The 27,443-nt window shown below is 42.7% G+C and overlaps 1 long non-coding RNA gene across 1 annotated transcript in view; it reads right to left on the bottom strand.

Annotated features, from left to right (window-relative positions):
- Positions 1–5,904: 5,904 nt before the first annotated feature.
- LOC122559340 overlaps positions 5,905–27,443 on the bottom strand; it is a 28,588-nt gene continuing 7,049 nt past the window's right edge. Inside the window, exons 2-3 of the long non-coding RNA XR_006314405.1 lie at positions 26,254–26,515; positions 5,905–6,051 (exon numbers count right to left, since the gene is read on the bottom strand). This is a non-coding gene — a long non-coding RNA (uncharacterized LOC122559340). The remainder of the gene's footprint in view (positions 6,052–26,253; positions 26,516–27,443) is intronic.

The raw sequence follows: 27,443 nt of genomic DNA, 5'->3' as shown, positions 1-27,443 counted from the left end.
TCCGACTTATCACCATCACCATCCACTTCCATCTACCTATTGCATTTCCAGCTACCTTCCCCCCATCCCCACCCCCCTCCCATTTATCTCTCAGCTTCCTTGCCTCCCACCCACCCACTCCACATTCCTGATGAAGAGCTAATGCTCAAAACGTCGACTCTCCAGCTCCTCGGATGCTGCCTGACTTGCTGTGCTTTTCCAGCAGCACACGTTTTGACTCTGATCTCCAGCATCTGCAGCTCTCACTTTCTTCTCGAAGAAACAACCATATGCCACTTGCCTTCTTGATTGTTCGCTGCATCTTTGTACTAATGTTTTGTGATTCATGTACGAGAACACCCAAACCCCCCCAAGTTCTGTACACTCTCTCCATATGAAAGATTCGCTGACTTTCTCTTTATCCTGCCAAAGTCGACAAGTTCACATTCCCCCACATTATACTCCATCTGCCAAATTTTGCGTGCTCTGTTAACCCATCAATATCCCTTTGTACCCTCCTATTGCCCTCTTCAAACCTACTTTCTGACATATTTTTCTCTCATTAGCGAATTCAGAATTTACACGTTCAGTTGATTTATCCAAATCATTTGTAGAAGTTGTAAATAGCTGAGGCTCCAGCCCTGACCTGTGCAATGTACCACTAGTTACTTTTTGCCAACACAAAAATAACCAGTGTATCCCCACACTCTGTTTCTTATTACACAATTGTTATTCCTTGCACCATGAGCTCTATTCCTGTGCAGTAGTCAGAAAATCTTGTGACAGCTTGTGAAATGCTGTCTGGAAATCTAAGGGCGTACACCCATTGGTTCCCCTTTGTTCACATCACTTGTTCCTTCCTCAAAGATCTTCATTAATTGGGTCAAATGTGATTTCTCTTTCATAAAACTGTGCCGGCTTTGCCTGATGGCCTCGATGCTTTCTAAAGGTCCACTATTCCCTATGGTCTGTAGTTTCCTCATTTCTGTCTCCTGTCTTTCTTAAGTGAAGGAATCATATTTGAATGAAGCAAGGGTGATGTGAGAAAAAAAACTTTTCTCACCCAGCGAGGTAGTTAGGGTTTGGAATACACTGCCTGGAGATGTGGGGGAGGCAGGTTAATCTGGGGGATTCAAGAGGGTATTAGATGGTTATTTTCTTGCAAATGGTCTGCAGGGATATGGGGAAAAGGCAAGAGATTGGCACTAGATAATAGAGTCAGGCTAAATAATAGAGCTGGTGCAGGGATGACGGACTGAATGGCCTCCTTGTGCAACAAAATCAATATGTGATTGTGTGATAGTTGTTATTATGCAGTACCAAGGGACCTTTCCAGAATCTAGGGAGCTTTAGAAAATTAAAATCAATGGATCTACAATCATGGAGCAGCCACTGCTTTTTAGACACGAGGATGAAGTTCATCAAAATCTCGGAACTTGTCTAGTCTTAGGTCAAATTGTTTTTCAGGAGCCTTTCCTTGTGGTTGTAATTATTTTGTGATCTTCCCTTCCTTTCATTTCTTAATTCACAATTACATTGAAAACAGGAGCAGGAGTAGGCCATTCAGCCCTTCGAGCCTGCTCCACCATTCAATGTAATCGTGGCTGGTCATCCAACTCGATCTCCTGTTGCTGCTTTCTCTCCCATACCCTTTGATCCCTTTAACCCCAAGAACTATATCTAACTCCTCGAAAACATTCAATGTTTCAGCCTCAGCTGCTGTCTGTGACAGAGAATTCCATAGACTCCCACTCTCTGGGTGAAGACAATGTCCTCACCTCAGTGTTAAGGGCCTGATCATGGAGGAGCAAAGGCAATGGAGCATCCACTAGTGAGCCACATGTTTTTTGTCACTTCCACTAAGTTTCAGGAAAAGTGCATTCTCGCTCCAGTCCTTTCAAATTTGTCCCCTTTTCAAGTGATTGACAAATCGGCTCAGCAAGATTTGGTTTACCTTCACAAATAAGAGGAACAATAGAATAGTTCGGTATCCCATCACCAAGTCACTCTTTATTTATACATGGAGAGTCTTTGACACTGATTCAGCTTCCTATGAGCCAGCTCTCAGAGTGAACAGAACCTCTGACACTCCTGGTTGTATCTGTCAGCCAGGGCTCCCCAATTGGCCAGATTAGCAGCCCCAACCAAGGAACTCATATTCTATGAGGTCCACCTGGCTGACCTCGAACAATCACTACAGTTAGCATTTTCCGAAACTTAAAACTTTAAAACATCATTAAATCAATGACTTAAATCAATGACTTGAATTTTGTTGCCACATCTAAACTTTGTTGGAGTGAAATTTACTCAATTTGACACCTCTGCCATTCCACCCAGTCTTCATCACAAGTTCACTCAGTATATCCTGTGAATGAGCAATTTTTCTCTTCACCTCTAGAGCTCTGAAAAGGTCTGTATTGTTTCAGTATTGTATACTTTTAGAAAAATGTTTTAAATTAGATTTGGGCGTTTGACCTTGTTAGTACAAAATATTTAAAGAATATAGTGCTACAGTGACAATCTTCTAATGGTATCCTATCAACTTCCAACTCATTGTTATTCTAAACCACAACAACTCATGGCAGTAAATAATTCTCTTTGCCTTCTGTCCTTTCAACTTGAGGACAGTGTCAGTAACTAAACTCAAGGTTGCCCAAAACTCTGGGGGTGGGGGTTGCTGCTTGCAAGCTAATATGCAAGAAATTATTGGAGTCAAAAGGTGTTGTGCTGGAAAAGCATAGCCGGTCATGTGTCTGGGAGATGTTCTTGCACCAATCAACCCCACCACCCTGTGGTGAAACACTTCAACTCTCCTTCCCATTCTGCCAAGGACATGCAAGTCCTAGGCCTTCTCCACTGTCAAATCCTAGCCACCTGACGCGTGGAGGAAGAATGCCTCATCTTCCACCTTGGGACCCTCCAACCACATGGCATCAATGTCGATTTCACCAGTTTCCTGATCTCCCTTCCCCCACCTTATCCCAGATCCAACTCTCCAACTTGGCACCATCCTCTTGAAATGTCCGACCTGTCCATCTTCCTTCCCACCTATCCTCTCTACCCTCCACTCTGACCTATCACCATTACCCCTCACCTTCATCTACCTATTGCCTTTCCAGCTACCTTACCACAAGCTCCACCCACTCCCATTTACCTCTCAGCCCCCCTTGCACACCCACCCCCGTCCCCATATTCCTGATGAAGGGCTTATGCCTGAAACGTCAATTCTCCTACTCCTCAGATGCTGCCTGACCTGCTGTGCTTTTTCAGCACCACACTTTTTGACTGATCTACAGTCCTCACATTCTCCAAGAAATTATTGGAGATGAGGAGAACTCTTTGATGTGGGCAAGTTGTTGCTGCGATCTAGAACATTCTGCCTGAAAGGGCTGTGGAAGCAGATTCAGTAATTACTTTTGAAAGGGAATCGCCCAAATGCTTGAAAAGCAAATCTTTTCAGGGTCACATAGGAAGAGGAATGGGAATGGGAAGATGGGACTAACTGGAAGGTCTTCCCAAGAGCAGGGACAGACTGGATGGTCAGGATGGCTTCTTTCTGTACTGTCTCAGTAGTCAATGACTTAAGGAAACTGAATAACTGAAACTTCTCTAAAATCCCCATGCACTCTCAAATTCTGTTAATAACTATTTGTTTACTTCTAAGCTTGAGCCAGGTTTGCTGACTCTGTAACCTGTGACAATCTTCCCACTGTATTGAAACATTTTGCGGAGTTCTTTGTTAGATCCAAGTGTCAGCAGAAACGTCACTATCAGTTTCTGGGTAGCAAAAGCAATTACAGCAAATGTTCAAAAATAATTCAGCACAAAGTACCACATCCCCTTTGTTCCTTCTCTGGTCTTTCCCAATCCTAGCACATTGCAGCCAAGCTTGTGATGTGCAAGTGGTCTGACTGAGCACTTGGACACCATTTAGTGAGCACTCGGACATCACAGCAGTGAAATGACACAGATTGAAACACTATTGGGTTCACTTTTTAAATGGACCTAAATTGACCTCAGTTTAACACATTTATCAAAACTGCAATTATCAGTATTCTAAATCATTTGCAGGAATATTCCATAATCAGGATATCAAATGGAATGAGGACTTCATTATCCAATTGTAAGAAAAAGATAAAACTGTTGGTCATTTATAATGGACTTAGAGTCATAGTGTCATTCAGCATAGAAACAGATCCTTCAGTTCAACTCATCCAAGCTGACCAGATATCTCTATCTGACCCAGTCCCCATTTGCCAGACTTCCTCTAAACCCAACCTATTCATATACCCATTCAGATGACTTTTTTTTTAAGATTAGATTACTTACAGTGTGGAAACAGGCCCTTTGGCCCAACAAGTCCACACCGACCCGCCGAAGCATTCCCTTACGTTTACCCCTGCACCTAACATTACGGGCAATTTAGCGTGGCCAATTCACCTGACCTGCACATTTTTAGACTGTGGGAGGAAACCGGAGCACCTGGAGGAAACCCACTGGGAGAATGTGCAAACTCCACACAGTCAGTCGCCTGAGGTGGGAATTGAACCCGGGTCTCTGGCGCTGTGAGGCAGCAATGCTAACCACTGTGCCACTGTGCCGCCCACATGCTGCCATTGTACCAGCCTCCACCACTTCCTCAGGCAGCTCAGTCCATACACGTCCGACGCTCCAGGGAAAACAGCCCCAGCCTGTTCAGCCTCTCCCTATAGCTCAGATCCTCCAACCCTGGCTACATCCTTGCAAATCTTTTCTGAACTCTTTCAAGTTTCACAACATCCTGTAGTTCACTAGCTCCTATCCCCAGGGTTCACTGAGATGATCCTTTTGTCTTCCTGCTGCTCCTTGATTTTCTGTCCCCAGGTAACTTCACTTGCAGGATGCACAGGGTGACCGGCTTCTGCTTCTCAGCGGCAATGGCAGAGCAAGACGATTTCAGTGGGATCCGTACTGAGAGGGATGGCAGCAACTTCAGTGGGGGTGACACGGTGTTACTCCTGGTGGTGCCTGTATGATGGGTGGGAAGTGAGACTCTTGTCAGCAATGGTATAGCAGCAGTGAATGAAGAACAAAGATGGACTCTCGTTTACTTACATCATTAAAATCTTGATTTTAAGCTATTCAAAATGGTGCTGGAGTGTGGCGGCATTTGAAGTTTTTCACTGTTCTTCTTAAATTCAATTCAATACAATTCATGTTATAAAGTCTCTGACTGCTGGTCAAAGAAAACACAGCTTAAAGCAGCTGTTGAGAGTAACTAAATAGTCTTTCTTCATGTTTGAAGTGATTTTTACTGTAGAGAAAGGAGACACGTCCTCCTCTTTCAGGAATTTGACAGCTTCCTGCAAACATTCACACCCACAAGCTGTGCAGCTACCTAGCAGCCAATCATATAGTTGTTGGCAGGCAGAAGGTCTTTGACATCCAAAACTGGTCACCATACCACAGACCATCGGCTACTTGTTACTAGCTGAAACTCCATTCAAAGCTACCTGTTAACTCCAGCCTGTCTGCAGTCACCTCCTGCACTGCTTGAACAAGCAGCTATGTAAACAACACTTACAATGAGAGTTTTTAAAGCTTGCCACGATCCTTCAACAATCCTTGGTTTCTAAAACAGTCCTTTTCACATCTCAGTTCACCATAAAAAATGTAGAAAAATGAAATACACTATTGGTTTCTTCTTTTCCTTGTTCACTTATGGGTGCTAATATTATTGAAAAGGTAATAATTGATGTATGTGTACCTAGTCTTTAAGAGGGTTTACTTTTAACGATTCCATGTGCTGTCTGTATCTAATGTTGTGATTCTGCCTGGCACTTAGTCGGCTGTTGGCCTGTCAGCTACAAACATGCTGTTATGTTTGCTTCAAAATTTGTAATGCGTTTTACAGTTTTAAATAAACTAAACCAAAGAATTAATCAATGCATGATGAGAAATTGATTTTTAGATAATCATCATTGCAAAGACAGGTGGCAGTTCAGGAGATTGGACAGAATGAGTCTTGAAGTGTTTGGTCAATCTTGATAGTATTGGGCCAGGCTCAATGGGCTGAATGGCCTCCTCCTGTTCCTATGTAAAAAACAGCAAAGAATGACAAAAACATTAATAAGCAAGAAAACATTAGCGTATGAGAAAAAGTTAACCAGTAATATAAAAACATAATAATAAGAGTTTCTGTCCATAAAACTTAAAAACAGAAGATTTAACAAGATGAACATTGATCGCATAGAAAGCAAAACTAGAAAATTATTTATAGAATATAAAGAGATGGTAGATGAATTGAACAGCTATTTTCCATCAGTCTTTACTGGAAAGGAACATCCCATAAATCAGGAGGTCAGAGGGAAGGAGAAACTCATGAAAATTACAGTCACCGGAGAAATGATTCTGAGTAACTTGTTGGAGCTCCAGGAGAACAAGTGCTTAGATCCTGATGGAGTTCCTCACCCTGGGTTCTTAAAAGAAGTGACTAGTAAGATAGTTGATATATTGTTTTAATTTCCCATTAACACCAGCCCTTAATTTGAGGAAGTCCCATTAGATTGTAAGACAGCAAATGTAACTCCTCCAAAAAGGGAGACAGAAGCAGGAAACTACAGGCCTGATCACTTAGTATCTGTAGGGAAAATGTTAGAATCTATTATTCATGAAGTTATAGCAGAGCACTTGGATAATTCATGTAATCAGGCAGAGTCAACATGGTTTTGTGAAAGGGAAATCATGTCTGACTAATCTATTACAATTCTTTGAGGAGGTAACACATGTTGTGGTTAAAGGGAATTAGTGGATATACTGTACTTAGATCAATAAAGTGTCATATCAAAGATTATTATGGTAAATAAATGCTCACAGTCTAGGGCTAGCATATAGGTATGGTTAGGGGTCTGGCTGGCTACCAGGAAGCAGACAGTAAATGTAAACAGGCTTGTTTTCAGGTTGCTAAGATGTATCATGGTGTGTCACAGGGATTGGTGCTGGGACCTTAACAGTTTATAGTTTATATAAATGACTTGGGCAGAGATTTGGAAGCAATGGTTACCAAACTTGCTGACACACAAAAAAGAAGGGAACATAAGTTGTGAAGAGGACACAGAAGAGGCTACAAAAAGATATAGATAGGTTAAGTCAGTGGGCAGTTACATGTGCAGAATCAATAGTATCGGAATGCAAGAACAAGCAATCTGCCTGGATTTCACACATGTTCCACATTGCAGACACAGATGGACCAGTAATTTCAGGTCTACCAGCATACTGTGAACTAACACTAGTTACAATCCGTGAAATTAGTCTGACATCAAAGAGACAACAGAAATTGCAGCAGACTGAACATTTATAGTATAGTTGGACATGACAGTAATTATGTCATAAATATCTATAATGGACATATCGGTTGTGACATGTTAATGTAACTTCACTTTCACGTTATTAACCATACAGAACATTTCCTAAAGCAGTTCATTTCAGTTACTATACTCACTCGTTCATAATTAAGCATGTATAAATATAAAAATAAGGAAACAGAAGTTAATCTATATAACAGAAACATAATTTTCATTAAAGTATGCATTAAAACTATTCCAGTGTAGTTAAAATAATTAGTTAATGAGTCCCACCCTGAGTGCAACTCCTGCTCTACACATTAGCTTCTATTGTAGAAGAAGCTACATGGTATAGTCCTAACTGCAAAGTCATCAATGAGTGAATACATCAAAAAGAGATATTCTGAAGGTAGGAGATCCTAACAGAAACATGGAATCCCTTTGCGTGGAAACAGGCCATTCAGCCCATCAAATCCACATTGACCCTCCAAAAAGCATTCCACCCAAATCCACCCAGAAAGAAGGAGTCCCTAACCCAGCTGCTTCCTCATCAATTTGACCTGATAACCAACATCCTGGAAATGCGACTACAAGAAACTTCACAGCTTACAAGAATCTTCAATTTTACAAGCCTTTCACTTCAACTTTAAAGCATTGGCTTCATCTGAAAAACTATGGGTGTGCCACAAAAGAGACTAAGATAATTACAAGCTCTTACAATATTATACCTTTACCTCTATCTAAGCTTCATAGAAACAAAGAACGTAAGAGCAGGAGTAGGCCATTTAGCCCTTCCAGCCTGCACCACCATTCAATATGAGCATGGCTGATCATGCTCTCTTAGTATTCCATTCCCACCCTCTCTCCATACCCCTTGATCCCTTTAGCCACAAGGGCCATGCCCAGCTCCCTCTTGAATGTATCTAATGAACTGGCCTCAACAGTTTCCTGTCGGGGAGAATTCCACAGGTTTCAACTCTCTGAGTGAAGAAATTCTTCCTCATCTCAGTCCTGAATAGCTTACCCCTTATTCACAGACTGTTACCTCTAGTTCTGCACTTCTCCAACATTGTGAACATTCTTCCCACATCCAGCCCATCCAGTCCCATCTGGATTTTATATGTTTCTATGAGATTCCCCCCCTCATTCTTCTAAATTCCAGTGAATACAGGCCCAGGTAATCCAATCTTTTCTCATTTATCAGTCCTGCCATCCCAGGAATCAGTCTGGTGAACCTTTACTGGCCTCCCTCAATAGCAAGAATGTCCTTCCTCAGAACAGGAGACCAAAACTGCACAAGTACTCAAGGTGTGGACTCACCAAGGCCCTGTATAACTACAGCAAGACATCCTTACTCTGATACTCAAATCCTCTTGCTATGAAGGCCAGCATGCCATTAGCTTTCCTCATTGACTGTCGTACTTGCATGCCAACCTTCAGCAACTGTTCCACCATGACACTCAGATGTCACTGCATCTCAACTTTTCCTAAGCTGCCACCATTCAGATAATAATCTGCTTTCCTGTTTTTATGACCAAAGTGAATAACCTCGCATTTATCCACATTATGTTGCATTTACCAACAATTGGCCTGCTCAGCCAGTCTGTCAAGTCACCCTGTAGCCTCTTAGCATCTTCCTCACAGCACACACTGCCACCCAGCTTAGTGTCATCTGTACATTTGGAGATATTGCATTCAGTTCCCTCATCCAAATCATTAATGTATATTGTGAACAGCTGGGGTCCCAGCACTGAACCCTGTGGCACTCCACTCGTCACTACCTGTCACTCTGAAAAGAACCCGTTTATTCTAACTCTCTGTTTGCTGTCTGCCAACCAGTTCTCCATCCATGTCAATACATTACATCCGATACCATGAGCTGTAATTTTGCTTACTAGTCTCTTCTGTGGAACCTTGTCAAAAGCCTTTTGAAAGTCAAGATACACAACATCTACTGATTCTCGACTGTTCACATCCTCAAAAATTTCCGGAAGATTTGTCAAGCATGATTTCCTTTTCATGAATCCATGCTGACAGTTCTGTGACCACTTTCCATCCTTAATGATTGATTCCAACACTTTATCCCACCACTGATGTTTTGCTAACCAGCCTATAATTCCTCATTATCCCTCTCCCTGGACTGGAGTTACATTAGCTACCCTCTAGTCCATTAGAACTCTTCTAGAGTCTGTAGAGTGCTGGAAAACGATCATCAATGTATCCGCTATTTCCAGGGCCTCTTCCTTAAGTACTCGGGGATGCAGAGCATCAGGCCCTGGGGCCTTATTGGGTTTTAATCCCATCAATTTCCCCAATACCAATTCCTGACTAATAGGGATTTCCTTCAGTTCCTCCTTCATTTTTGACCCTCTGTCCCCAAGCATTTCCACAAGGTTATTTGTGCTCTCCTTAGTGAAGACAGACCCAAAGTATTTGTTCAACTGGCTCTGCCATCTCCCTGTTATCTATTATGAATTCACTTGATTCTAACTGTAAGGGACTTACATTTGTCTTCACCAGTCTTTTTCTCTCCACATATCTATTGAAGCTTTTGCAGTTAGTTTTTATGTTTTTTGCAAGGTTATTTTCATATTCTGTTTTCTTTTTTCAAATTAAACCCTTTGTCCTCCTCTGCTGAATGTTAAATTTCTCTCAGTCCTCAGGTTTGCTGATTTTTCTGGCCAATTTATATGCCTCCTCTTTGGCTTTAACACTGTCCCTGATTTCCTTTGTTAGCCATGGTTAAGCCACTTTCCCAGTTTTACTCTTATGCCAGACAGGGATGTACAATTGTTGACATTCATCCACCTGTTTTTGGAATGTCTGTCATTGCCTACCTATTGTCCATCCCTTAAGTATCCGTTGTCAGCTTATCCTGGCCAATGCACGCCTCATACCATCAAAGTTAGCTTTCTTTAAGTTCAGGACCCTAGTTTCAGATTTAATTGTGTCACTCTCCATCTTAATGAACAATTCCAGCATATTATGGTCACTGTTCCCCAAAAGATCTCCTACCACAATGTTGCTAATTAATCCTCTCTCATTACACAATACCCAGTCTAGATGGCCTGCTCTCTAGTTGGTTCCTCGACATATTGGTTGAGGAAACCATCCCTCACACATTCCAGGAAATTCTCCTCCATCACATTGTTAGCAGTTTGGTTAGTCCAATCAAAATGTCGATTGAAGTCACCAGCTGTACCCTTACTGCATGCATCTCTAATTTCCTGTTTGATGCAGTCCCCAACATCACAACTGCTGTGTGATGGTCTGAAGTCAACTCCCACTAACATCTTTTTCCACTTGGAGTTCTGCAGCTGTACCCATTCAGATTCTACATCATCCAGGCTAATGTCCTCCCTTACTACTGTATTAATTCCCCTCCTTATCCAGCAATGCTACTCCACCTCCCTTTCCTTTCTGTCTGTCTTTCCTGAAAATTGAATAACCCAGGATGTTGAATTCCCATCATTGATCAACCTGGATCCAGGTGTCTGTGATCTCAATTACATCATATCCATTAATAATTGTCTGCACAGTTAATTCATCCACCTTATTAAAATGCTCTTCACATTGAGACAAAAAAACCTTCAAATGTGATCCTTTCTGATTTCTGTCTTTGGTTTCTCTGCCTTCCACTTTCACTTTTCCCTTTACTATCCTTTGCTACTGACCCCACATTATTTCCCTCAAACTTCCTGCATTGGTCCCCATCCCCCTGCCATATTAGTTTAAACCCTCCCTAACAGCACTAGCAAACATTTCCCTCCAGGATGTTGGTTCCAGCCCTGCCCAGGTGCAGACATCCGGTTTGTACTGGTCCCACCTCCCCCAGAACTGGTTCCAATGTCCCAGATGTTTGAATCCCTCCCACATTCTCCATCCTTCATGATTTGGAGTGTTGGACTGGGGTGTACAAAGTTAAAGATCACATAACACCAGGTTATACTCCAAAAGGTTTATTTGGAAGCACTAGCTTTTGGAGCACTGCTCCTTCATCGGATGGTTGTAAAGTATAAAATTGTAAAACACAGAATTTATAGCAAAAGTTTACAGTATGATGTAACTGAAATTATATATTGAAAAGGACCCGGATTGTTTGGCGCCATGTTGGTCCAGATAATGCATTGAAGGTGTGAGGTGCCTTGTGTGAGGCTATCTGTGCCCCAATGTTCAGACTGATTCTAATCTAAAAATGGGATTTACAGAATCTTACATGGATTCATGCAGGTTTTGAGCAAAATAAAATGTGCGCGGGGGGTATGAGTGTCCGTGAGAGAATGTGTGTATCTGTACGTGTGTGAGTGAGTCTAACGGGGCATAAGTCTGTGAGAGGGTGCGTGTGTGTGTGTGTGTACGAGTTTGGGAATATATGTGTGAGCATATGAGAGAGAGCCTGTGTCTGAGAGAGGGTCTGCGTGAATGTATGAGTCTGTAGGATTGTTTGTGTGTCTTTAGGAGAGTGTGGGTCTGTACGAGTGTGTGTGGGTCGATGTGTGTGTGTGTGTATAGTGCAGTGGGGTCATCTGTAGTGTGACATGAACCCAAGGTCCCGTTTGAGGCCATTCCCATGGGTACCAAACTTGGCTATCGGCCTCGCTTTAGCCACTTTGCGTTGTTGCCTGCCCCGAAGTCCACCTTGGAGGATGGCCACCCGAAGGTCCGAGGTCAAATGTCCCAGACCACTGAAGGGTTCTCTGACTGGGAGGGAACACTCTTGTCTGTTGATTGTTGTGTAGTGTCTATTCAACCGTTGCCGTAGCCTCTGCTCAGTCTTGCCAGTGTACCGTGCCTCAGGGCATCCTTGCCTGCAGCGTATGAGATAGACAACGTCGGCTGAGTCACACGAGTACCTGCCACCTACATGGGAGGTGTCCCTATGTGTACCACAGGGCACCTCACACCTTCAATGCATTATCTGGGCCGACATGGCACCTATTGTTAAAGTTCACTTGATAATGTAACTTTAAAAAAAGAACTTAAACCAACATGGTTATTCTAAAAGATGAGAGACTTAACAAACATCACACTGTAAACTTTTGCTATAACTTCTGTATCCTACGATCTTACAAACCACAACCACCTGATGAATGAGCAGTACTCCAAAAGCTAGTGCTTCCAAATAAACCTGTTCGACTATAACCTGGTGTTGTGTGATTTTTAACTTTGTCCATCCTTCAGCCATTCCCAATCTGGCTAGCACATGGCACTGGTAGCAAACCTGAGATTATTACCTTTGAGGTCCTATTCTTTAGTTTAACTCTAATTCCTTACATTCAGCTTGTAAGATATCGTTGGTGCTGTGTGCACCATGACAGCTGTTGGCTGTTCACGATTCTCCCTCCAGAAATGTCCTGCAGCCGCTCTGAGACATCCTTGACCTTTGCACCAGGGGAGACAACATACCATCCTGGACTCTCGTTTGGAGCCGCAGAAATGCCTAACTCTTCCCCTTCTAATTGAATCACCTATCACTATAGCTCTGGCCACTCTTTTTCCTGCCCTCCTGGTGCTATGAACCTGGCTACTGCTGCCTTCCCCTGGTGAGCCATCTCCCCCAAAAGTATCCAAAACGGTTAGGAAGGAGATGACCATAAGAAACCCCACACTGCCTTCCTACTCTTCCTCTGTCTGTTGGTCACCCATTCCCTATTTTCCTCAGTAATATTTATCTGCGGTGTGACCGACTTACTGAACGTGCCATCCACAATTCCCTCAGCCTCAAGCGGTCAGACAGGAGCTGCAGCTTGGACACACATCCTGCACGTGAAGGAGTCAGGGACATCGGAACGGTCCCTGAATTCCCACATCTCACAGGAAAAGCATGACACGGATCTGGGATCTCCTGCCATGACTTAACAATAGCAAAGCAAAGAGAGAAGAAAAACTACTCCCCAGTCGTTCACTTACCTGCTGGCTGTGACTGCACACGTAAACCTCCTTTTAATTCTCCTTTGCCCTCGTGCCTTCAGCAGCTGCAGTAGTTCGCTTCTCCTTCGACTCCCTTACCTCACTGATTAGATTAGATTGCTTACAATGTGGAAAAAGGCCTTTTGGCCCAACAAGTCCACACCGACCCACCAAAGCGCAACCCATCCAGACCCATTCCCCTACATTTACCCCTTCACCTATCACTATGGGCAATTTAACATGGCTAATTCGCCTAATCTGCACATTTTTGGATTGTGGGAGGAAACCGGAGCACCCGGAGGAAACCCACACAGACACGGGGAGAACGTGCAAACTCCACACAGAGAGTTGCCTGAGGCGGGAGTTGAACCCGGGTCTCTGGCGCTGTGAGGCAGCAGTGCTAACCACTATGCCACTGTGCCGCCCACTGCTGATTGCCCTCCTCACCAAAGTCTTCACTTCAGCCTATACTTGGATACATTAGGGACATTTCAGCGAATCTTGGATAGGCACATGCACGATAGCAAAATTAAGGGTATGTAGATTAGTTTGATCTTGAGAGTAGGATAAAAGGTCAGCACAACATCGAGGGCTGAAGGGCCAGTACTGTTCTATGTTCAGTTTCCAGCAGTACTCCCACCACAAAGCTGCCCTTCTCAAAATGTTCGCTCCAAAAATGACCACTCTGCTATAGCTTGCCTTCCTTTTCTTTCGCTCCTGGGCAGTAACTGAGGCGACTCCTCCCATAAACCTTCTCAGCAGTGCCCTCTGTTCATGTTTGGAAAGTTAGTGAATGAAACATTGTGTTATCTTTGGGAAAAATGGTTGAGAAGAAGTAGTCATGTGTTTTACTTTAAAGCTCACTGCTGGAATTATTTAATTGCTATTCTAACTCTAGATAAGGAGAAAGTGAGGACTGCAGACGCTGGAGATCAGAGTCTAGAGTGTAGTGCTGGAAAAGCACAGCAGGTCAGGCAGCATCCGAGGAGCAAGAGATGAAGGGCTTATGCCCGAAACATCAATTCTCCTGCTCCTTGGATGCTGCCTGACCTGCTGTGCTTTTCCAGCACCACACTCTCCACTCTAGGTAAGCTATGATGTGGAGTTGAAGACTTCACCTGATGAGGGAGCAGTGCTCTGAAGGCTTGTGATTTCAAATAAACCTGTTGCACTATAACCCGGTGTCGTGTGACTTAGGTAAAATAGCCATAATCCCAAATGAATTAGAGAGAGATAACTGGTGGTGAGTTTAACCTGAAGGCCCCTAGGCCTTAGGAAAGGTTGAGAAGGCAGGATCGTCATACTAACCTCAGCTGGCACAGGAATGGAACCTGTGTCATTAGCCTCACTTTGCATTCATAGTAGCAAACCAAAACTCCACTAACATTGAAAGTAGGAAAGTACACACACACACATACAAACATACTTATCAAGCAGAGTAAAAGGGAACACATAAATGTTTTCTGTGACATTATCATCAGAATTTGGAAATAGTCAACATTAAATGTTATGCAGAAGCTTTAGTGAAAAGTGAACAGAATTCTAATAGTTCACATAAATCCAAACGGAAGCAGAATATTCCAGCATTATAAAGGTCTGTTGAGCCCTTTATGCAGTATGTTTGTGTGAAAATTCTCCCCATCAGGAATTTTTAACCTCACTGTTGATTTCCTCATTTTAATATCTGTCTGGATATAAACCCATTCTCCGACTCATTCACAATATGTTGTAATATCCCATTGAGGCAGATTCCACTCTCCAACTCGCTTCCTTGAGCCTTTAATATTTCACTCAGACTAATCCCACTCTGTTGGTCGCCTCCTTAAATTTTAAAATTCTTTTCGAGTTAATTTCCCAATTCTTTTTTTCAATAATTTGTCAATTCTGCAACAATTTGAGTCAGATGATTCCATGTTCTCAATCTCCTCTGTGTGGAGAACACTTCATTTGTATGGTCATCTTGATTTATAAATCACTGACTGCAATTCATTCTCCTGGCATTTATAGTTTGCAAAGCCATAATTACCTAAATAGTGAATGTCAGACCTGCTTGTCAGATCATGTACCATTACATTCTCCTTCAATGACTCGATTTGAAATGTGGAACATGTCTGCCTTGTGGAAAGGATATTGTGACACTAAGATGTTTATTCCACTACTTTGCGGTCATTTTGATTTGAACAAGTAAATTGGATTCCGGATTCTTTAAACGAGTCATAGAGTTGTACATCACAGAAACAGACCCTTCAGTCCAACTTATCCAAACTGACCAGGTATCTTAAATTAATCTAGTCCCATTTGCCAGCATCTGGCCCATATCCCTCTAAGCCCTTCCTATTCATGTACCCATCCAGAAGCCTTTTAAATGCTGTCATTGTACCAGCCTCCACCACTTCCTCTGGCAGCTCATTCCAAACACACACCACCCTCTGCGTGAAAAAGTTACTCCTTAGGTCATTTTTAAATCTTACCCCTCTCACCCTAAACCTATGCCCTATAGTTTTGAACTATCCCATCCTAGGAAAAAGACCTTGTCTATTTACCCTATCCATGCCCCTCATGATTTTATAAATCTCTATAAGGTCACCCCCCTCAGCCTCTGACACTCCAGGGAAAACAGCCCCAGCCTATTCAGCCTCTCCCTGTAGCACAAACCCTCCAACCCTGGCAACATCCTTGTAAATCCTTTTTGAAACCTTTCAAGTTTCACAACATCTTTCCTATAGCAGGGAGATCAGAATTGCACACAATATTCCAAAAGTGGCCTAACCAATACAGCCACAATATGACCTCTCAACTTCTATACTCCTGACCAATAAAGGCAAGCCTTCCTCGCTATCCTGCCTACCTGCGACTCTACTTTCAAGGAGCTATGAACCTGCACTCCAAGGTCTCTTTGTTCAGCAACACTCCCTAGGACCTTACCATTAAGTGTATAAGTCCTGCTCTGATGTGCCTTTCCAAAATGCAGCACCTCACATTTATCTAAATTAAATTCCATCTGCCACTCCTCAGCCCATTGGCCCATCTGATCAAGATCTCATTGTACTCAGAGATAACCTTCTTCACTACACCTACAATTTTGGTGTCATCTGCAAATTTATTAACCACATCTTGTATGTTCACATCCAAATCATTTATAGAAATGATGAAAGGCAGTGGACCCAGCACCATTGTTCAAAATATTTTTTTATTTGTGATTCTTCCATGGAATGGTAAGATCAGCATTTGTTATCTATATTCATAATTACATAAATTCATAATTTGAACTGAGTGGCTATCAGGGTCATTTTAAGGACATTTAAGAACTAACCGTATTGGTGTGGGTCTGGGTTACAGGTAGACCAGACGAGGCGAGAACAGATTTCATTTCCTGAAGGACAACAGTAAATCAGATGAGATCTTAATGACAGGTGATGATAGATTCTTGGTCACCATCACTGAGACTAGCTATCAACTCCAGATTTGATAAATTGAGCTGAATTTAAGTTTCAATACACACTGTGGTAGGATTTGAACCCCTGTTCCCAGAGCATTAACCTGGGCTGCTGGTCCAACACGTTTACCAGAATGCCATCATCTTCCCCACTTATTCTACTTATGCTTTTCATCCTTGATGTTAAATGGCATTTATCATCACTGATTCCTCAGCATCAGTTTCCTGGGGATTACTAATATCCAGAAACTAAACTGAACTAGTCATAGAAATAAATTCCACACGGGTACTCTGCAGTGTTTTGGACTCAGTATCGAGTTTAATAATTTTAGGGCTTGAGTTCTCCCATGTCCTTATCCCAACCCCCCGACACTCCAGGCCTTGTTATCACATACAACAAAAACAGAGATTGCTGGAAAAGCTCGGCAGGTCTGGCAGCATCTGTGAGAGGAATCAAGTTTAGCGTTTTGGGTTGAGTGACCCTTCCTTAGAATTGACGGTAGCTAGGATATTGTTGGTTTATATCAACAGCTATTCAGACTCCTAACCAGATTGTTATCCACTCCTTTGTCTGACAACAGTTCTTCTCTCTCTTTGGGCTCTATTTCCACCTATCACTTACTCCTTACAACCTCCCCCTACTGGTATATGGAATCACCATTACCTGTGCAAGTTCCCCTCCAATTATGTTTCATTGTATTCAGTCATGAGTATTAATAGAGGAGTCATTCTGCTCCCTCGCAAGAGTCCTGTGGAACATTGCTTGTGTCCCTACCTCTTAGGCAGAAGGTCCATGTGCAGGTCTCACCTGTCCTGGTGTGTGACATATGCATCTAAACAGTTTGCTTAGCAATAAGGAGCTGACCAATTTGGGGATCTTGTGGCTCAGTATCTCTAATTTCCCTGTGTCAAACACCTGAAAAATGAGCAGCACTCCGAAGGTAGTGCTTCCAACTAAACCTGTTGGACTATAACCTGGAGTTGTATGATTTTTAATTTTGTACATCCCAGTCCAACACCGGCACTTACAAATCATGACATTAATTAAGGCAAGCCTTTTTTATGAACACACTGAAATTGCGGCTGTTGAATTTGGAAATGCATGTTTGAAATGTGCATCTGTGTAAATAAAAACTCGTAAATGTGGAAAAAAAGACTCCAATTCTATCTGTTTATTTAGAACAGAATAACCCTGAACTAGAACTATATCACTGTTTCTTAATCATCACTGGGTCAAAGTCTGGGAACTCCTGCCTGAACAGGATTGTGAGTGTACTTACAACAAAGGGACGATAGCAGTTTAAGAAGGCAGCTCACCACCTTCTCAAGGGCAAGTTAGTGGTGGGTGATAAATGCTGGCCGTGTTAGCAATGACCATTAATAACTAACTAAAATAAAATTGCCATCTGTGCATTGTGTTTATTCATGAAGAACACAGTAGGTTGACAATATTTAAAGGCAAAGTTTTTCTGATGTCTGCAGCCAGTCAATGTGCTCAAGGATCTGCAAATCATGTTGCCTTTCTCCTTCAAACTTTGCCTTGGCTCGTAATGCACACAGGCTGCTGAATGCATGCCAGTGGATTATGGCATGTTGCCAGGTACCTGAAATAAAAATTATACTGGTACCAAAAGTAGGAAAAATACCTTGCAGCCACTTGACAAGAGAACCAAATTTGCAGACTGTTTGACTGAAACATTTGCACAGATGTTTTACATGATACACGTAGCCTCTGGTGTCACAAACCATGGAATAATTTAGCAAAAAAAAGAGTCCATTCATCCCTTCGCTCCTGTCCTGGCTGATTTAGAGAACTACCAATTTGGACACCTCCCCAGACTTTCTCCATTGGTCCTCTAATTCATGCCCCAATAATTATTTATCAAATTTCCTTTTGGAAGTTATTATTGGAGCTACTCTCAATTACTCCTTCATTCAATGCTTTCCAGATTACAATAATGCACTGCATAAAGAAGCTTCCCATCTGAAGCTCAGCATTATTTTTTGCAAAGTGCAAATTATGTTGATTTTGATTAAGTGATTCCCAATCTGAGGCCAAATGAGCTTTCTCACTGTTTCTATCCAAACTCACAGCACAAATTGACGTTTGAGCTGTCATGGTCAGAATCATATCCAATTTCCACCCCTTCTTATCACCTGCCACTCCCGGAGCAACTCACTACTCAATGCCAATCATGGAATTGATCAGCAGCCCTGGCACTGGTGCCATCTTTAAAAGGCCAGTGTGCAACTGGACAAGCAACATCAGTCTGGAGATATTCTGCATGGTTCCTGGGTGATATTCCTGGATATACCGGGTGGGGAGAAATCCTCACCCTACTTTGAGAACAGGCTCCTGCTGGATGGGGTGATGCATAGGCAGGACTTCCTCTTCGCCCAAAGAGCAGCAGTGGAGGCTCCCACACCGAAGTTTGCCAGCCTGCCCTGAGGTTTCCATCTGGGTCAGTGCAGTCTCCACCATCTGGAGGAACGCCCAGCCCCCTGCAGGAAGTAAGTCAATGTCCTTTGCCACTTGCCCAAGAAGATTGAAAGCATCAAGTTCCTAGAAATGGCGATCACCAACAATCTGTCCTGGACCTCCCATGTTGTATTTCCTATCTTTCCTGTAGACCTTATAGCCTGGGATATTTGGTTACCAGTCCTGATGCTCTATGCAGCTGTATCTCTATCATGGTTACAATGTTGAACTCACTGAGGTGAATTTGTGGCTGCAGCTCAATTAATTTGCTTCTTATACTCCATGTGTTTGTCTAAACTACATTTATTTGCACCTGTGCACAGCTAACCTATCCTCCTGCTTTATTGTTTTACATAGAAACATAGAAAATAGAAGCAGGAGTAGGTCACTCTGCCCTTCGAGCCTGCTCCGCCATTCAATATGATTATGGGTGATCGTCCAACTCAGTCTCCTGTTCCCAATGTTGCCCCATTCCTTTTTGATCACTTTATATCTAACTCCTTCTCAAAAACATTCAATCTTTCAGCCTCGACTACTTTCTGTGATAGAGAATTCCACAGGCTCTCCACTCTTTGGGTGAAGACATTTCTCCTCATCTCAGTCCTCAATGGTCTTCTTTGTATCCTTAGATTATGATCCTTGGACTGTCCTGTTGTTGGGAAAATCCTTCCTGTGTTTACTCGACATTTTAGGGTCATGAAGTCATAGAGATATACAGCATGGAAACAGACCCTTCGGTCCAACCCGTCCATGCCGACCAGATATCCCAACCCAATCTAATCCCACCTGCCAGCACCCGGCCCATATCCCTCCAAACCCTTCCTATTCATATACCCATCCAAATGCCTCTTAAATGTTGCAATTGTACCAGCTTCCACCACTTCCTCTGGCAGCTCATTCCATACACACACCACCCTCTGTGTGAAAACGTTGCCCCTTAGGTCTCTTTTATATCTTTCCCCTCTCACCCTAAACCTATGCCCTCTAGTTCTGGACTCCCTACCTCAGGGAAAAGACTGTCTATTTATCCTATCCATGCCCCTCATAATTTTATAAACCTCTATAAGGTCACCCCTCAGCCTCCGACGCTCCAAGGAAAACAGCCCCAGCCTGTTCGGCCTCTCCCTATAGCTCAAATCCTCCAACCCTGGCAACATCCTTGTAAATCTTTTCTGAACCCTTTCAAGTTTCACAACATCTTTCTGATAGGAAGGAGACCAGAATTGCATGCAATATTCCAACAGTGGCCTAACCAATGTCCTGTACAGCCGCAAAATGACATCCTAACTCCTGTACTCAATACTCTGACCAATACAGGAAAGCATACCAAACGCCTTCTTCACTATCCTATCTACCTGCAACTCCACTTTCAAGGAGCTATGAACCTGCACTCCAAGGTCTCTTTGTTCAGCAACACTACCTCGGACCTTACCATTAGGTGTATAAGTACTTATGCATTTCTTCTTTTTATCTCTCCTGGTTTATTTATTGCACTTTTTAGTTTATCCTTTATCTTTTATGCTGAATGCATGATTTCATTTCTTGAAGATCTGACCCAGGATAATTCAGTAGATAGATTTCGTACACAATTGCAGCCACCACTATTACAGGGAATCATAGCTGCACTCCCTCAAATGTCACACCGCAGGCTGGACTGCTGTCGCATGTACTACATCTGCTCATTAGTATGCTCCTTTTTACATGGTATCATGATAAACCCCACGGAACATATTTGAAGAAGAGGAGAGGAGTTCTCCTTGATGCCCTGGGTAATATTTCTTTCTTAACCAATATCACTAAAAAACAAGATATCTGATCGTTAAGTGTTGTTGTTTGTAGCAATTTGCTGTGTGCTAATTTATTGTTATACTTCACAATTTCTGTGTGGCTCTGAGGTGCTTTGGATTGTCCTGAAATCACGAAATGTGTAAAAACGAAAGTATTTTCTACCATGAACCCATTGTTTGAAAGGTTCTTCTTCTCCCTCTTCTCTCCTCCCTGTTTGTGAAACCATTCAAAAAAACAGCTTTATTCAGCACGTGTCCAGCCATAAGACAATAGATCATAAGATGTAGGAGCAGAGTTAGACCACTGCCCCTCATCCTGCTCAATCCTGTTGATCCAGTTTCTCCTGCATGTAGGACATTGCAAAATTTTTTATGGTGTGAAAGGCACATTACAATATTATTACTGGAAGAACCTTGAGATGTCCTCATCTGTACAATAAATAACATCCCCACGTTGATAACAAATGTTGTTTTTAAGAGGGAACAATGTTTGAAAGTACAAGATGGCACAGTAATAGATCTGCCTTTATTGGCACCCCAAACTGCCTTTAATACTGAACAAGAACTGAAGCTGGTGGTTTAGAGGTACTGTCACTGAACTAGGGTCTGGAACTTGGGTTTTGAATCTCATCATGGCAGATGCTGATATTTGAATTCAATAAGAAATATGTGGAATTAAAAATCTCATGGTAACCATGCATTTACTGCTGATTGGTTTAAAACCTCATCTGGTTCATTGATCCCCTTTAGGGAGGGAAATTTGCTCTTCTTAACTGGTCTGGCTTACATTAGACTCCAGACTCATAGCAATGGACTCTCTACTGCCCTCTGAAATGACCTGGTGAGCCACTCAATTCAAGGGCAATTATAAATGGGCAACAAATGGGCAATATGGCGGTGGCGGAGTCAGGTTCGGCCAGATGGTACCTGGCAGCATTGGTGACATCTGCAATGGCAAAATTCAGAGAGGACTCATAGTGGCAAGGGCATCAGTGAAGATGAGATGGCACAGAAGAGTGGCAACTTTCATTCCAACAGCAGCAACATGGCGAACCTTCTCATGCCTGTTCACCAGGCCCATGGCCCATGATGGAGCACTTAACAAGAAGGACTGTAAAGATGGACACTTTTTCTTTTTTTCTTTTACTTTTCTGCCTTTATATTCTATGTTTTGGTTTATTTTTCAGGGTTTTAAGATGGTGCCAGTGACACTATACAAAGCTTTTCACCGTAGTTTGTAACAAAATGCACATCACAATAAATAAATAAATCAAATCAAATGTTGGCCCACATTCCTTGTAATAAATTAAAAACTTTGAAAAATAGAGCCATAGAGTCATGGAGATGTACAGCACAAAATAGACCTTTCAGTCCAACTTGTCCATGCCAACCAGACTAAATTAATCGAGTCCCATTTGCCAGCACTTGGTCCTTAATCTCTCTAAATCCTTCCTATTCATATACTCGCCAGGTGTCTTTTAAATGTTGTAATTGTACCAGTCTCCACCACTTCCTCTGACAGCTCATTCCATACACACACCACCCTTTGCGTGAAAACGTTGCCCCTCAGGTCCCTTTTAAATCTTTCCCCTGTCACCCTAAACCTATGCCCTCTAGTTCTGAATTCCCCCACCAGCCCAAGGGAAAAGACCTTGTCTATTTACCCTATTCATGCTCCTCATGATTTTATAAACCTCTATAAGGTCATAGGACAAAACATTTTGATTTTAAGAACAAGGGATACCATAGATCTGTATACAGTACAGTAAAAATACTGCAGTACTGAGCAACAAATCTGAGTTTCAATTAAGTTCAATGGGTAACACAGAATGCTACTAAAAGGAGGTCTTTTAGACCCACAACGATGTTGTTATTTTGTGATGGATTTGAATCTTTGCTTCATCGAATTGCTTTGGTTCTGTACCCCTAAAGACTCTTAGTGAACAAATATCTGACAAAACCAGTTTTGACATTTTTAGCTGATCCTCAACCTCAAAAGGATTTGAGTGGAGGGAGTCTCAGATTTCTACTGCCTTTGGTGTGAGGAAGTGTTCCCTGGCATCATCCTTGAATGGCCTATCTCAAATTTTAAGGTTTGGTTGTCTTGTTCTTCTTTTCAACATCAAAGAAAATAATTTCTCTTTTTCTCTGTATCTTGTCAACTCCATTAATTATCTTCAGCAGCTCAATAAGATTGTTGGTTAGTCTTCTATATTCAAAGGAATACAATCTACTCTTCAAAAACGGTCCTCATAATTTCATCTCAAATTTTATTCTGGTGAATCTTCACTGCACCTCCCCATTGTCCTTCCATGGTGTAATGTCCAGAACCAGGCATGGGGTCTAACCAGGCTCTGTCTAACTGGGCCACTATCCTCAGAACTGAGGCACAGGTTGCTGTCAATTGGCTCCATTAGCTGTGTCACACTCAAGATTTTCGAAAGAAGCTTTCCACTCCGAGCTCTGTCAAAGCAAACTGTTACCGGCAGGACAGAAGAAATGCTTCAAGGATGAATTCAAAAAATTCCCTGACAAAACAACTGAAATATCTCCACAGACTCTTGGAAATCTCCTGCCCAGACCTAGAGAGAAGGAGGTAAAAACAATGACTGCAGATGCTGGAAACCAGAGTCTAGATTAGAATGGTGCTGGAAAAGCACAGCAGTTCAGGCAGCATCCGAGGAGCAGTAAAATCAGGATCCTGGAAGGAAGGATCCTGGAAGGATCTTGAATATCTCCGATAGTCTTGGGTGGAGGCAGCGTGCAAACAGCAGAAGAATTGTGTGAAAATCTGAGCTTACCTAGCATTGACTCCTCAAACACCATCTTCCCCACCAGCAACAAGCAGTGTGGACCCAGCTTCAGACAGTTTAATCACCACAGAACTCTCAACTCTGGAGTGGAAGACAGTTGTACTCAGTCCAAAAGGACAGTCTACGAAGAAGTATAGGTGTCAGTTCACTGGTAGCCCTTTGTAATCCAGACAGTTAGCAAAAATTTCACTTAAATCCAAGAAAGTGATGTCCATGTCCTTGTGCTTAGCTACACTGAATTCTATAAAGGCCAACATTCTATTAAGGGTGGCACAGTGTCTCAGTGGTTAAACCGCTGCCTCAGCGTGCCAGGGACCCGGGCTCGATTCCACTCTTGGTTCGTGTGCATTTTGCACATTTTCCCAGAGTCTCGGCGGGTTTCTGCTGGGTGCTTTGGTTTCCTCTCACAGTCCAAAGATGTGCAGGTTTGGTGGATTGGCCATGCTAAATTGCCCATAGTGTCCAGACATGTACAGGCTAGATTGGTTAGCCATGGGGAATACAGAATGGGTCTGAGTGGAACAGGAATGCTCTTCAGACCATTGGTGTAGACTCGACTAAATGGCCTGCTTCCACACTGTAGGGATTCTACGATTAGCTTTCAAGTTACTTCTTGACAGTCCATCTGTTTTAATTCTGCTCACGTACAATTTTTTGACAATCATCATGAAGTCCAATGACAACATTAGAACACAGTGTCAGAGAGCCACAGAGTTTTACAGCAAGGAAAACAGCTCTTCATCCTGTCTGCATCTGTCATCAAATAACCATTTAATGTCTCCTCAGTTTCCAGCACTTGGCCCGTTGCCTTGGATGCTGTGATGCTTTCAGGCCTGTTCTACCCTTTTAGGCAGTGAGTTTACTGATACCTACCACGCTCAGGGTGAAAAAATGTTTTCCTCAAATCCTCTCTAAACCCCCTGCCTCTCACTTTAAAACTGTGTCCCCTGGTTACTGACACATCTCCAGTTAGGGGGGAAAGTTTCACCCTATCCACCCTGTCTATGCCCCTCTGAACTTTGTACAATTCAAGAGATCCATGCTCAGCCTTCCCACTAGATGTGAAATTCCTGGTATCTGCTCCCACATTATTTTGGCAATGTCTCCTACACACTTAAGGAGAAGTAAAGATGGTGACTATTTCTGAAATTCTCCTGTCACCCTCCTGTGATAACATATTTGACACTCCAACCACCCACCCTGTTTAGAACATCCAGTTCTAGCCTAATAGAAGATCTATTTTATTATTGGTTGAGACATCAAAAGAAAAGGTGACCTTCCTCACTGGCTACCTCCAACTGAGAGATGTAAACAGACTAGTACACATTGTACCCAGCGACACACCCAGAATCACTCAAAGACCATTATTTTGCAGAGCTGTTGTGATATGCCAAATTTTTTTTGAGATTTGAACGATTTGGTCTACTTGTTCACAAAATTGGCCACTGGATAATGGAATAAGATCCTAACGAGAGTCAATAGTGCATGGATAGAATCTGTGAAAGTAGTATTGAAATTCCCATTCGAAAATTAAGTGATCCTGGAGGACTGTGGAAAGGTAAATAATATTATCTTTATTTAAAAAGGAATCTATGTGGAGAGGCAGGTGAACGTGGAAAACTATGGCATGGTTGCTAAGAAGGTTCTTGTCAGGGACAATCTGAACATCTAAGAAGTGCTAATTGGTTAGCTGCAATGTATATTTAGAAATATGAAGTCATGCAAAACTTGGAATTTACTGGGAAAATAAATAAATCTGCATAGACACAAGCCAAACAGGTTGTGTTGAATTTTGAATACAGCTGCCTTCTGAAAGCACATGTCAATCAGGAATGGGATCTCGGGCTCATCCTGGATACATCCCTCAACCCATCACATGAGATATTCCAGGCTCCGTGCTGATGTAGATTTGAGTGCAGCGAATGCTAGAAAATCAGCTGGGTTTAGTACGTAAACCTTGATTGGAGTTTACAACATCTATCGTACCAGGCAACACAGCAGATCTGGGAAAGCAGCCAGGAAATGAGCACACCACAGGCCAATAAGTAGCTGATGACAAAGTAAAGCAAATAGGATGTTAGGCTCTAAGATAATGGTGCTATAGTAGCAGAGGATCCTAGGACAGGTGTCTGACTAGAGGCAGAATAGAATAGAAGAGAAATTTATTGCACTTATATGTTTACAAAATATACAGACCGTTCTTATGCAACCCTGAGATTTTGAAAAATCGTGCTTTAGAAACAGCACTTAAAGCATTGGCAATGTAATTGCATCATAGCCAACACGTTTTAAAAGTTTGCTCTTTAGAAACAACATCTCCAAACCGTCAATCACATTACAGTGAATCTGCGTTGGCAAAATGCATATTATAGCAGAACGACCCGTACAGTGAAAAGTATGTAAGTCACCATAATACTGTGCCAATATTAATAACAGAAGTCATGAATTTAAAAAAAGTTAAAAATTAAGACAAATTTCATCTTTGTTCAATTCACGGCTCTGAGGTTCAGGAATTGACAGTACTCACATTCTCCAATGCTGAAGAAAAGTTGCAACGGAGTAGCCCACGACTTCAGGGCATTGGAATATGGGGCTTGAAGATACTGCAGAAGCTGCCTTAAGGAATCCTGGGCAACCGGATGGTGGGCTAAACCTGAGGGTTGCCATGCCTCAGGCGAGGAGAGTGGTTGAAAATGAAAGTCCTTCATAGTAATCTCAGCCAGTGTGGGAACTGAATCCATACCTTTGGCATTACTCTGCATTGTAAGCCAGCCATCCAGTCAACTCAACTAAGAAAAAGAATGAATGAAAACAGTTTTTTTTTTGCAGTTTAGACCTGGTCAACATCCATTTGGAGCAAGTAGTTCAAAACTGAACTGGAAAGGACTTTGAGGTACAGAGGCAGTTGAGGACTGGGGTGCAAACTGCATGAAGTTATGATTCCTCAAATTGGAATGAAGATTGAAGGATGACTAAGGTAGTATTTCTGGGTGCTTGATAGTCGCATTGTGAGGTCCATTGATTTAGTATCAGTTACAACCTACATTTATAAAGGACCTTTAACATTGTGAAACATCCAATGAGCAGTGAAATCGACGTTTCGGGCAAAAGCCCTTCATCAGGAATAAAGGCAGTGAGCCTGAAGCGTGGAGAGATAAGCTAGAGGAGGGTGGGGGTTGGGAGAAAGTAGCATAGATTACAATGGGTGAGTGGGGTAGGGGATGAAGGTGATAGGTCAGGGAGGAGAGGGTGGAGTGGATAGGTGGAAAAGGAGCTAGGCAGGTCGGAAGGCAAGTCATGGGGACAGTGCTGAGCTGGAAGTTTGAAACTAGGATGAGGTGGGGGAAGGGGAAATGAGGAAGCTGTTGAAGTCCAAATTGATGCCTTGGGGTTGAAGTGTTCCGAGGCGGAAGATGAGGCGTTCTTCCTCCAGGCGTCTGGTGGTGAGGGAGCGGCGGTGAAGGAGGCCCAGGACCTCCATGTCCTCGGCAGAGTGGGAGGGGGAGTTGAAATGTTGGGCCACGGGGCGGTGTGGTTGATTGGTGCGGGTGTCCAGGAGATGTTCCCTAAAGCGCTCTGCTAGGAGGCGCCCAGTCCCCCCAATGTAGAGGAGACCGCATCGGGAGCAACGGATACAATAAATGATATTAGTGGATGCGCAGGTAAAATTCCACTTCACCCTCTCCTCCCTGACCTATCACCTTCATCTCCTCCCCC

The sequence above is a fragment of the Chiloscyllium plagiosum genome, chromosome 19, assembly GCF_004010195.1.
Source record: "Chiloscyllium plagiosum isolate BGI_BamShark_2017 chromosome 19, ASM401019v2, whole genome shotgun sequence".
Classification (NCBI taxonomy): Eukaryota; Metazoa; Chordata; class Chondrichthyes; order Orectolobiformes; family Hemiscylliidae; genus Chiloscyllium; species Chiloscyllium plagiosum.
This window is presented reverse-complemented; position numbering and strand designations above follow the sequence as displayed.